General features: G+C 40.6%; 1 protein-coding gene across 1 annotated transcript in view; it reads right to left on the bottom strand.

Moving 5' to 3' along the window:
- The window catches only part of CNTNAP2 (contactin associated protein 2), a 1071500-nt gene that overhangs the window by 768186 nt on the left and 289289 nt on the right, over nt 1-14025 (bottom strand). The window lies entirely within an intron of this gene.

Raw genomic sequence — 14025 nt, 5'->3', positions numbered from 1 at the left:
AAGGGGCAATTTCTTTCTGAAAGCCTATCTCTTGTCTAACTGCTTTCTAACTCGCTGACCCAAGGAGTCCCCAGAAAATTCTAGGAAATGGGTTTCCTGAGCGTGTAATGCTTAAGCACTTTTCTTAATCTGTACAAACTCTTCATTCCTGGAGCTGGCTTTGTATTTTCAACTAATTAAGATGGGCAGAATTTTCCCTCGGTCTCTGGTATTTGGAAATCGTGTGTGGGTGCTTCCTCCCAATTCTTAAACACGAAATGCATTTTCTTTACCATAAAGAACAGGGGGAACATCAGAGTCAGAATTATTTTCAAAGCCATATCCATAGGCTCAGTCATGACTCCATGAGTCACGCCCCTTGGTCCCTTTTATATTAATGCGGCTCTCTGATAACTGTCTTCAAATCCTGCTCTTTCTTCAGGTCTGCTTTCCAAATGGGGAAGGGGGTTGACAAAGCAGATGCTCCCAGCCATAAAGTAAAGAAGTCACGGGGACGTAAGGTAAGGCACAGGGAAGGCAGCTGACAGACAGTACGGAAGTTTAAATATCCCATTGACAGTACCAGGGTAAACATCAATATTCCAAATACGTCAATAATTTAATAGGAAATGACTCTTAAAAAAGACTTTTTAAAAAACAGTATTTCTGTCCATTCTGGTATTCAGCTGGTTTTATCAACAGGACTTACCTATAGTTTCTTTCAGGAACATAACCATTATTATAAATTATTTTGGTTTTGATGCTGACTAGTAGATACACTGCTAGGTTTATAAAAACCTTTGCACATGACTTGGCCCTTTAGCACTTAAGACCTGATATTTTATAAAATGATACGCTAAGCAGGTAATATACCACAAAATTTTGGCATCGATTTATAGGCTAGTCAGTGAGTTCCTCATAATATTTTTATCTACAAATTTCTCCTTGGGAAGCAACCACCGGGGATATTGCCAAAAAATAGGAAAAAAGCAGGAAAGCCTCCAAGGTCACCAAACAGATTTAATCAAGTTCATGCACAGGTCAGCCCCTCGGGTGCTCACCTGTGGTTTACCTTGACTTTTCCCAAGGTCATTAAAAGTGGGTGACCTAAAACCTCCACTTAATGATGATACACATCAAATCATGCACAGACCCTTTCCTCAGAATTTTCCATTGTGAATTAAAAAAAAAAAAACTAGAACATAACTAACTATATGAGAAAAGATTAGCATCTATTTAGTGTCTAAAATACACTACCAGATGGATCAGCTGCCCTGAGATGTTATCATTTTTAATCCTCTCAGCAGGCATGTTAGATAAGAATTATTACTCCGTTTTTAAAGATGATAAAACTGACAGTCAGAAAGCCAGTCCGCCAAAACTGAAGCACCCAGAACCTCACTCAGACGTCTTGTGTTCTTTTCATTGCGCTCTAATTACATTAATTAAAAGTGTGTTATTGACCTGGAGTCTGCACGATCCTTCCCCATGTGGGAAGGCCATCCTCCCTACCATGCCCCCACTCTTATTAGGGATTTCTGGACCCAAGGGTAGGTAGGACGACGACCATGTCCAGCATGAAGCAGCTAGAGGAGCTTGAGACCTTCGCCCATTGTCCTTTACAAGATTATAAAGGGTCTTAAGTCTGAGAGGGAGGGATTGTTATTTCTTATTGTTAAATTAATTAATTAATCAGTTATTTATTTTAAAAAAAGAAGAAGAATATATGAAAGGGTGAAGCGGGAGAGCTTGTATGTATGACCCATGGGCATGGACTTGGGGGGGATTGCTGGGGGAGGGGGGTGCTGAGTGGAGGGGAGCAAAGGGGAAAAATTTGGAACTATTGTAACAACATAATCAATAAAATATACTTAAAAAAAGTTAGTCAAGAAAAAGAAAGCTATTCCAAATAAAAGAATATACAACATTTAAAAAATAAAATAAAATAAATTTAAGATAACATAAAAAAAAAAGTGTGTTATAATTGAAATGACAGCATCAGAAATGAATGGGTTGATCCAAGAGACAAACCTGGACGTCACTACGGGGCGGAGGGCGGGGACCCTCACGTAAAGAACGGAGGGTTGTCATTTTGTCTTTTTGAGCAAGGGAGAGTGGAACCATTCTTTTTCCCAAGAATAAATGGTAACAGGGAAAACGGCGACGTAGGAAAGAACGATCCAGGGCACTGAAGGAACAATGACGGAGCTGACTACTACGTTGTCTTAGGAGGCGGGGTCGGGGACGAGAAACCCGCAGGGAGCAGCTGGAAGGCCAGGCAGCCAAGCGAACGCAAGTCAGGAAAGGGTGGCTGGCAGTTCTCCAGAAGAACTAAAAGTACCCACACGAGAACTCAGTTTTCATGCAAGTCTCCTCTAAATTAAAAAGATGCCTCAATAATTAGCAATGAGATTAGGCTTGCCAGATCTAGCAAATAAGAACACAGAACAAAATACTTACTAATTACAAAGGAAAAAATATCTTCATGTTGGAGAAGCCCGGTAGACGCCACCATAATCAGACGATTAAAACAACGGAACAATTTGGAACTGCACCTCACGACACCGGCAGAACATCTCTTTAGTGACATTCCTTCTAATGACCTTTAAACTGAACCAAGTCATGACAAACTTGAACCGAGGGAACTTCTGCTTTAAAGCTTTCACTTTAAAAGGTGTTACTGGGACAACTGGGGACACTCAAATGGGACTTGAGGGTTAGAAGAAAGTAATAAAATGATGTTAATTTTTTATGTTTGTAGTTTAATGGTTGTATTGCCCTTATGTAGGGGAACAGCCTCGCTTGTGGAAAGCAGACACTAAAGTATTTGGCGATGATGGGACTTCAGACTGTCAATTTACTTCCAAATGACTCAGGAAAAAATAGTTTTAGTCTGTATGTATGGCTTTTCTGTAAACTTGAAACTGCTTTAAAATAAAACATTCATTAGATTTCTCACTGAATCTTCTTTTTGACTGTGGCGATCTCATAGTATTTATCACGCTCACTTGTTTCTGGGGGGAAGACACCATGTTTGTTCATCCAGCCTAATAGGCCAGCCTCGGCATTTCTCTAGGGATGACCCTGGGTTATTCTGCTCCTTCCTGCTTATTTCAACTTGCTTGTTTATAAAGATACTACACTGATCTTCTGATGGAAAGACCTCTGATAATGTCATGAGTAATTTTAGTGAAGGAATATATAAAACTTCCTTAAAGATGTGGCTCATTTTCTTTGGTCAGAGGCGATCTGAAAGGTCAAACGTCCCACCGCAGAGCACGTCACAACACAAGACTATCGGATCGGCCCGTAAACAGAGAAATAATCAGACTTTTTCTCTTAATTCTGAACTCTGAGCAACAGTAACATGGAGTCAGAGTGGTTTGCTTGCCATTGACAGTCCACGTTGCCACGGAGGGAACGTGGACACGGATCCTTCAGAGAAATAACAAGACAGGAGGTGAAGCCCTTTGCACATTTTGAACGCAAAATAAACTCAGAAAGGAAGAAGGAAAGAACATCAGATTTCTCCAAAAGTATGTTTCTTTACCATTTGGTGAATGTGTAAAGCAATGTAGCATTTATATATTTACATGCCGATATTAGAACAAATTAGTTGCAAGCAACATATTAGTATATCTTAACATACAGCTTAGTAACGTGCACCTGGAGGTGTTACCTGTCCCTGTCGCCAGTTCAGGAGGACTCATGTTTACTATCTAAGAAGAGGTTCGGAAGTCACAGAATATAAAGCATTAACGGAACCAAGGACTGGATGCTCCGTTATTTTCTTTCAAATCTGAAGAGCATTCATTTTTACTTTAGTTTACTGAGGATTTGGTTCTAACTTGCATTCATTTACATCAGCAGAGGCTAACGATAATCTGCCTTCACGAGTTTAATGGGATGCCTCTGCCTACACAGAAAAGAGCGTATTTTAAATGCAACAGTGAGTGGGGGAAAAGCACTGCTTACTCTCCGGGAGCTCCCGCTAAGCCAGAGTAGAACACTGTCCACGGCTGTAATTCCTTAGCCCAACCTGAGGAAATACGAACGGCCTCTCCCACCAAGTTCTTCTGCAGCCTGTCACTGTGTCTGCGCTGATATCTGTGGATACCGATGGAGACTTTAGAAGGTCGAGCCCAGAGGTTCTGTTTTGGTGTGCGCCGATGCTTTCTTTCGGTCAGAGATTTCACCGGGACTTGCATGACGGCAGCAGTGGGTTCCCCAACGAGCCGCCCATCTGCTCAACTGCCAAATCTGAACAAGCTTTCACTGACTCAAAACCAAAGGGTTTTCACGCAGCTGAGTCAAAAGTCTGACAGAAATGAGTTTAATTTTAGTGGCAAGTTTTCTAAGAGCATTTAGACCAAGCTGTTTCTTGTGCCTGAGCAAACCGTTACATCCTGGTTCACAAATGAAGAGGCCCGCATACAAAGTGGGGGTGCTCTGGACCCAGCAGACACGAGGAAAAGGACGTATTCGTGTTCCGTACGTGGGATCCACTCAGTCAGGGTAACGTGTTTCCCAGGGTTATATTTGCCGAGTAGCATTTAAGAGACTTAATGTGTCCCTTTTCTGTCTCAACAGAAAAATTATTCATCCATGTCCTGATGGCAATTCTTCATTTTAAATTTACTAAAATTGTATGGTTACGTATTCATTTAGCTAAGTAGTCCCCAGATCTAAATGTGAATGCTCCTGGAAATGCGAACGGGCCTTACCCGTCCTCATTCACCCCCACTCTGCCTTCCCCTCTGGCACTAAAACCAACCACCCCTTCCTTCAGGGCTGGTTCTAGCTCCCCCTCCACCAGGCCTGGGACTTTCTCCAGCAACTTCGTCCCTTCAGCCTGAATGATCGGTTATTGTGTTCTCAGCTGATTGATTTCCATTATTACACAAATTTCCACTAAAAAAAAAAGAGTCTTAACCATGCTCCCCTGTCTAACTGTTGCCTCACATCTCTGCTTCCTTTTTCAGCAAAAGTCAGCTGGAAAAAGGGTGAAGATCTGTGTTTGCCGATTCCAGTTCATTTTTTCCTTCTTGCTTGAAAGGACTCCAAACAGACACTCCAAAGCATCGTTTATCCTGGTCACCTGGGACCTGCTAGTATTGCCAAGTGTTGGGGCCCATCGGCGGTCTCTGACCTCATCGGTCGCCCATGGTGCCTTAAAATAACTTCACCAGGAATCATCACAGCACCAACCCTTAGCCAATCCTTCATCTGCGTTCTTCCTCCTCCTCCTCCTCCTCCTCGCACCAACCACTTCATATCAGAGTACAAGCCAAGACCAGTCTTCTCTTTTGCCTTCCGCTCTCATTCCCCTAGCGACTTCGACCATAACTTTAAACATCGTCCGCACATTGAGCAGTCTCCAAGTTTTATAACCCCAGCCCAGAGGGCTCCCCTGAACTCCAGACCTGGATATGAAACCTCTCCCATGGGACAGCTAAGACATCTGAGATTCAGGAGACTTCCAGCTGACCTCCTGATGCTGACCCCAAACCCGTTCCATTGTCAATGTTTGCCATCTCAATTTACAGCACCTCAACTTCCACATTCTTTAGTCAAAACCCTCCGTGTCATCCATGACCCTGTCTCTCTCTCCCCTGCTATCTGGTACTGTGTCCTGTTCAGAACCCAGGCCCTTCCCTTCGGCCCAGCCAGCGACAGCACCTGGATATTGGTAACAGTTTCCTGACCGGGCTGCCTGCTTCCCCTTGCTTCCCTCTAGCCTGCTTCCAACACAACGGTTAGAGTGAGCCTTCCACAACCACGAGACCCTCAAAGCACCCCCCCATACCACTCAGAGAAAAGGCTGCCATGTTTCTAGTAGTCTCCATGAGTCTACATTCTCCATCTGCCTTCACTTTGCCCGATCATTTGATTTCACCTCCTCTGATCCAACCACAGGGGCTCCCATCCTCTTCTGAGACCATGCAGGGCATCTTCCTACCTCAGGGCCTTTGCACTCACAGTTCTTCCTGCCTGGATTGCTTTACCCCTTTATACCGTCCTCACTTGACCCCTTGGTGATTTTATTCAATTGTCCTCTCACTGAAGCTGCGCCCCAACACTATTAAAAACTGCAGCTCTTCTTCTGAGAACTTCCTATTCCCCAGTTGCATTTTGCTTCTCCTTGCAGCACGTATCTCTTTAAACACACACGATAGTTTGTTTGTTCAGTTCATTGTTGACTGACACTGTCTCACCAGAATGTAAGCTCAGTGAAGGCAGAAATTTTTACTAGTTATTGTTTTCTGTTGCATATTCAACATATGGAATAGTGGCAGTCGCTCAATATTTGTTAAATTAAGGTGTAAACCTTGAATACGTTCTGGGTAAAACATACTGAAATAGCATGAATTATAAAGGAACAGGGTCGTAGAAAGGAAGAAGACTCATTTCTTGTCCTGAAGGAAGAAAAGAGACTTAGTCCCCTGAACATCTCTAAAAGAGGCAACTTATAAAACTATGTAGTGAAATAGGGTCACAAAGGAAGGTTGGAAGGTACAAAAATATTTCCTTTAAAGTTCTCCATGACCTTGGTGATGCCTGCCAAAAATATGCTGAATCCGAGTGATTATGGACGAGAAAAGGAAGGTCTCCTCCTGTAAGTTTTTTCTTGCTCTGTTTTTCTTGGCTCTCAGTTCTCCTCACTGGTCCCCTCCGAACCCTGGGAGAGTTCAGTGTCACGTGGACATGCTGTTCCCAAGCCACGGTCAGAAAGTAGAACTGAAGTCCCAATTACAGGACGGACTCCTAAGGCAGATGATGGTTATTAAACCAGCATCTCTAACAAATCATTTTACTGGAGACTGGTTAGGAAGAAGGACATGATCTCTCAGAGCAAGAAGTAGGAGATTTCCGCTTGGTCAATAAAGACTTTGATCAGACTATGGCTCAGACAACAATATCCATCACCGATACAAGGCTTACGGTGGGACTTGTGGTATAGCCATTATTTCTAATCTTAACAAGAATATTGCAAAGAAGGGATGATACCACCTTATGTCACAAGGCCAAGAAGGCTCTGAAATTTAACTTGCGCCAGAATGCTCAGAGGCTAAGGAGAGATGGCAGAATTCAAAGCCCTGCTGGAATATGTGCAGGTCCGTTCTGTTGTACAAAACACGGATGACTGAGCCCTTAACTGTTTCTCTTAAGGAATTCTTTGGGGTAAAAGGAACTGCAGTCTCCAACACGGGAATATTGAGGAGATACAGACATAAACCAAGGAAAGCAATTCCCCATACTGTTTCACTTTCAAGCCGGATGTAAATTCAAAGCCAAATCAGTATGTTCTGAAAAAGCTTTTAGATGATGTCTAAATGAGCACCAAGATGAAATGCAGCCTGGGAAATGGGCCATTCCAGAATTACCTGTTAATTTTTCTCTATACTGAGAGAGAAGGTCAAATTGCAGAGGTTTTTTTAAATGTAATTAAAAACAAGAGTGCTGTTGGTTCGGGGTGGAGTAGGGGGGTAACATTTATCCCAATACCAAGGTGGAAAAGCACTAGGTTTTATGTTTATTCCTAGCACATTTTTGAGTTCATAATAGTTTAGCAAAACAAAAAATTAATCCTATTAAAAATAAGGAGGACCACAAAGCAAAGGGAGACCCCAAAACTACTCCCACTTCAGTTACAAACAGTGCATACGCGAAGTTCTCAACATGCACGCTGCTATCTGAAAATGGAACCGGTAGTCAACAGAGAAGCTTCGTAGTAAGCAACATGGCGCCCTGTTTAGTTCTGTAATTATGTTAGAGCTTTTAAATCGCGGCTTCTATTCGCAAGGCCTCAGGACATGGTTAAGACTGCCAAGATATCGTGGGTTCATTGTTTGAGATGTTTTACTTAACTCCAAGTAATTTAATTCAAATCGATAACTCTCAATGCAGAGAGAGCAAATGGCCCACCCTGTGCTTGCTACCTACAAGGCAACAGTGGGAGATTAAAAAATGTATAAGATAGAGTTGTCTCCATATTTAAAAAATCATTAGAGGGCTCAGCAAGAGGGATCAGAAAATAAGACCTAGTCAATCAAAAAAAAAAATCAAATGAAAAACCTGTGGTGTTAAAAACAATAGGAGTAATTCAATAATTATATATATGTGTATACAGTTTTTCGGAGAAACATACTTAATGTTAAAAACTTACATAAATTAGAATACTAATTTGAACTTCAGCCATTCTATACTTTCTGGGAATTTTAAAGGAGTCATTTATAAAAACAAAATGAAACTTAAGATTCTTTAATAATATTCCACTTTACTTGATTTCTTGGAAAAAAAATCAAAGTTATTGAATTAATCTAGTGTTACAGTCAAGAATGGAAGAAAGGGCCACACTTTTATTAACGTGTTCCCTACAGGTCAGCATGACAGCAGTGCCTCAGGCTTTGTGGCCACTCAACTCTGCCACGTGGGTTCCAACAAAACATTATTATTCGACATGGAAGTCGAATTTCGTATAATTTTCACATGTCACAAAATGTTATTTTGATTTTTTCAACTGTTTCAAATGTAAAACCATACTTAGAAATGGTATGCAGAAGCAGGTGTCTGTCACCCTGATGTAGCCTGCTTGTCTCATTTAAATCACAAAAGAGCTGTCACATTTGTACACACACAGGCAGGCGGACCATGCTTAAAAGATAGTGCCCTTGTAACTAATCATTTAGTGCTTATATGCCAGACATTGTTCAATATAGTTATTAATCTTTATAAGCACATTCCACTGTCATGGTAACACTATTAGTTGGGAATATTGTTCCCCTCATTTTATGAAGAAGGAAATCAAGACAGAGAGGCGGAGTGACCTGCTTGGGGTGATACCCTTACTCAACGGCAGAACGGGGATCAGACCGACCTCCAGCCTGTGCTCTTAGCCACCTCCCTCTCGGTGACGGGCTAGGTTTCCAGCTGCAGAACACAGAATTGTGAACCATTTACACTTCCTAAAAGTTGTAAGAATGATGTAAATGTAAGGGCAAACTGTTCAAAGTTATTATTATTACCTTTCAATTAAGAGTATTTGAGATACCGAGCACTGTAGTTCAGGGGGAAGATATTTGCGACAAAACGTATTGCTGATTCCTCTGAAAGTGCTGACAGTTTCCTTGGGATATGGAGTCTGAGAGAGTTTATTCATCTGACGTCCTGATGCCAAAATATCTCACTAAAAACGCACCAGGAAGTTGATTATTTATTTTAGTGCGACTCCTCTTTTAAGAGTCACATTGTTTTTTCTATGTAAGAGCTGTTCATACTTAAATTATGCACAATCTGTTTTAATTATTTGTATTTGTTTTTAATCCAGTGTTGAAAAAAACTAATTAAGTCTGGTATATATTTCCCCAACTTCCCTCCTGGAAGAATTTAGCACATCTCTCAAGAATTGAATTATATATCTATTTACATATGGACCAGGGGTGGAGGGGGGGAAATGATCAATTTGGTAATTATGTCACCATTCTTTGGATAGTATTATGCAATTTCTTGTGAGATTAATCCATTAAATGAAGTTTATTTTAATATAATAGGCTTGATAGATTAAAATAGTTCATTTTCCTTAATGTGACTAATTTAAACTGTTCATTAGCAGGGATGTGGCCATTATTTTTCACATCTTCATAATATTTTTATAATGCTGTTATCTTCACTCTTTCATAGCATTTCACTCGTTATATTTCCATAATTACCCACATAATATTTGTATATGTATATTAAATATGTGTGTTTATTTATCATAACTATTATAAAACGGCCAGATTTGTGATTTTTAAGCCCAAGCCCAGAAAGTATGTGGCCTCTTTCCTTGTTTTTAATATCAAAGCGTTTATTAGGTACATCTGAGGAGATGCAAATAATGTATTTCTTAAACTTTTATTGAATTTATTGGAGTAACGTTGTTATATAGGTTTCAGGTACACATTTCTCCAATGCATCACTGTGCAATGCACTGTGTGCTCACCACCCGAAGTCAAGTCTCCTTCCTTCACCTTTTATCCCCCTTCACCCTCTTCTACCTCCTCCCCCCAACCCCCAATAACCAACACACTGTCGTTGTCTGTGTGTGTGAGGCTGTGTTTTTTGTTTGTTTATCCCCTTCACCGGTCCCACCCAGCCCACCATACCCCCCGCAGACAGCTGTCCGCCTGTCCTCTGCATCTGTGAGTCTGTTTCCAAGTTGTCAGTCTATTTTGTGATCAGATTCCACACATGGATGAAATCACACGGTACCTGACTTTCTCTGATGGGCTCACTTCACTCAGTGTCAGGCTCTCTAGGTCCAGCTGTGCTGCTGCAAAAGACAAGAGTTCCTTCCTTTTTACGGCCGAGTAGTACTCCATTGTGTGAATGTCCCAGAGTTGTCTTATCCGCTCACCTGCTGATGGGCACCTGGGCTGCTTCCATATCGTGGCGACTGTAAATAACGCTGCAGTGGACAAAGGGCTGCTTATGTTCTTCTGGATTAGTGTTCCAGGTTTCCTCGGATGTATTTCCAGAAGTAGAATCACTGGATCATAAGGCAGTTCCATTTTTTCCCTTTTAAACTTATGTATTCAATCTTCCTTCATCGAATCGAGGTCCTTCAGATAATCACAGGAGAATGTAAAGAAGACAATTCCCAGTAATTTCTAGAAGGTCCTCTCCTCTAGACAATACATCTTTACCTAGAGATTTTCTACTTTCCCACTGAACTGATTAAAAATGCCTCTGTGACCTTTACATGCGGTTATTTAAGTTCCAGTCGGTGAAAAGAGGGATAATGGTGGAACTGTGAACAAAAAACGCAGACTGGAATTTGGTCTGAATGTGAAATTGGAACAAAGTAATGACAACTTTAAAAATCATATCCAGAGCAGAACTGGCAGATGACAGAATACCGGATGACATGAGCAGGGATAGAGTGACCTGGAAAAATCCCTCCCTGGGGCGACCAGAGTGAGCAAACCCTCCGGTAAACGATTCCATTCCAATAAAATACTTTTTCAGACAACAACTACATATGTAATCACTCTGCAAAGGAAGAGTAATATAATTTTTTTTTAAGTACAGATTGCTTGTCAAAGGTCGATTCTCCCAATAGCCTGTGGCATCCATCTTGATAATGGACCAGATAACAGATGGTATTTTTTGAAGGACAGTCTCAAATTAAACCACCACATTCAGAGAAAAACCAACTTTATTTCTCTGTTACCAAGGACACTGTGAAAACATCTTTGATTTTATGGATTTTAAGTTAATGTGATCTCTACAATGGTCACCTGGTTACTGAAACATCTAGCCATTAACGTTTTCTTTGCTTTTCAGATTATAACATTTATTTTAAACGTAACTAGAACCAGAACACAGGAGAGCATCATAGGACAATGGACTATTTAGGGTGTTGATTCCTAATGTTACATTAAGCTAAAAATGGCAGAGAGCTCTGTTTTCCAGGTTTCTGCATATCACCTTAACCCTTTGAGTGCCAGGCGTAATTCGAAATTTGGATCGACATGAGAAAAAATTATATCAATATATAACCCGAGGTACAAAATAAGATAACAAAAATAAAATATAAATTATTCCATTTGTTATTTACATTTATAGTCATCAAAAAAAAAAAAAAAAAACAGTTGCTGAGAGCGACGCTGGCACTTTTGGGAAAATTTGTCAGCATCACTCACAGTGACCTTGGCACTCCAATTAACTGAGCCTCTTTTTTTTTTTTCTTCAGAGACTTATTTTTAAATGGGATTTTAACACGTTGTCTGCAATACCTCATTTTGCATTTAGAAAAAGTTTAGTTTCACTACAAAGTTGAAATTTAGCGGCTTGGGCTATGTTATAATAACGTAGGGTTACACCATATTGCCTTGTAAGGTGTTTTTCTTCATTTCACTAAGACGGTGGATGTTTTCTCATGTCATTTCTCATGCATTTCCAAATATATTTAATGGCTGCACTGAATCCCATCATATGAATACTACCTGCATTTAGATTGTTGACTTCTGTCCTCTCATATATCAGAATTTCTGTCTACAATCCAGTACCCCCCCCTCGCCCCCCCGCCACGGGTATATTCTCTCCTTTATTCAAGGGCTGGAAGTCTGGGAAATGTTACCCAGAATCCCAGACAGGTTTCCACATTTGATTCTGCCACTGAGGCACCTGAGCAGAATTTAGAAGACGCAGAGAAGAAGTTATTATTCCTCCCATATCTGCAGGGGGCAGGTATCAGCCCACCAGCCTGACACAGGCTTTCATATCATCTGTAGCAGTTTTCTGTAACTCCCCAATCTTGGGGGTTCTGAAACAAGTGACAATTTCTCTCACCTTTGTCCCCCGAGATGTTATAAATCTCCAATTCTTTGTATTGTATTTCACCCTGTTTAAAATACCTACAGAGGTTTCTGGTCTTCTGACAGAATCAACTCATGACTGAAATAGTCATAAAGTAACCTAACTTAAACTTGGTTTTGTCCTTAGGATTATTTTCACAGGATACATTACAAAAATGAATGGGTGGGTGCATTGCCAAAAAGGTTCTGGAAAATGTGTGCTGGCTTCATCAGCTTCACAACACACAAAAGTAGTCCCGTCTGCATCAATGGTGGCGTGTCCTGTTGTTGAAATGTCTCTGCCAGCTTCATATGCAAAATATTAATGTTACATATTCGTGCATTTGTTTCATACTGGAGAGATTAACAGTATTTTCTTCTGCAACTTCTACTACTTGTAAAAGTGCTTTTGAATTGTCTAGTTTTAACGTATTCCATGCTTTTCATGAAGTTTTTATTTTAGAGCAGTTTTGGTTCCTACTATTAACATCTTACATCAGTATGGCACATTTGTCACAATAAATGAACCGATATATTACCTATATAATCATAAATATAAGTCATTGACACTGGGGGCATAACTCCAAATTAAGACACACTAATTTGTGGCTTTTAAAAAACTTTTAAAGATATGAAATCAGTTTTTAAAAAATGTTTATTTGTCCATTGTTCCTCTTCTGACTTCTATTTGTCCCATATGAGAATGAAGTTCCTCAACTTGAGACTCAACAAATATTTATTAAGATAAGTTTATTTCCCAGTTTCTTTATACGTAACCTTTTGACCTATTTGGTACATATTTTGGAAAAGTGAATGAAGCATCTAAATTTAGCTTCCTTTCATAATAAAAGACATTTTCCAGGATAGTATATTGAATATTTAATTTTATTCCATTGGACTTGAGTGCAATATTTATAGAAATATATTTTGGATTCTAATTGTACCAGTGGTAATTTTCTATTCTTGTTTCAGATCCTGTTATATTTATTATGTACTTAAACAGGCTTTAATGTGCATTGGTATAAGATGGTTTTTCTCTTTTTCTTTTTTCTTTTTCAGAATAATCTTGATCATCTTGATTGCCGTTCTCCCCAATTAACTAGAATCACTTCAGCTGCAAAAACTCTTTTTGAAATGTTTATTATCATTATATTGAACAAAATTATTTCATGGGCAGTTAAGAGCCTTAGATTGTATGGCTCTGTGACTCCTCTTAGTTTTAAGCCACCTATTATAGCCTTCAGGAAAAGAATGTCTTACCAATACGTTCTCACATCTCCTTCCTATTCCATTTAGTCTCATGTTTCCTGCATCGTGCTGTGCGCTGGTGAACAGTCCTTCATGGCTTCTTATCCTGGCTAATAACACTGAGTGGTGGAGCTTAGCTACGAGCCTGTGACTAGTGATGTCACATACACACCGTTGTCTCTCCTTGTCTACGGTTCTCGTTTCTGCGGCTTCCATTACCGTCAGTGAACCGAGGGCCAAAACTATGTGATGGAGAATTCCAGAAATAAACGATGCATCAGCTCCACGTTCCGCACTGTTCCGAGCGGCATGACGGCTTCTTGCACACCCAGCTCCCTTGCGCCTGGAATGCGAATCCCCCCTTTGTCTGGGGTCCCCGTGTGGCACAAGCTACAACGCAGAGGTCACGTGGAAGCCACTGGGCTGTTTGATGGCGGCTGTTGCCCCCCAGGGCTTGTGT

This window comes from Furipterus horrens, unplaced genomic scaffold (genome assembly GCF_987537825.1).
Source record: "Furipterus horrens unplaced genomic scaffold, mFurHor1.1.pri manual_scaffold_9, whole genome shotgun sequence".
Lineage (NCBI taxonomy): Eukaryota > Metazoa > Chordata > Mammalia > Chiroptera > Furipteridae > Furipterus > Furipterus horrens.
This window is presented reverse-complemented; position numbering and strand designations above follow the sequence as displayed.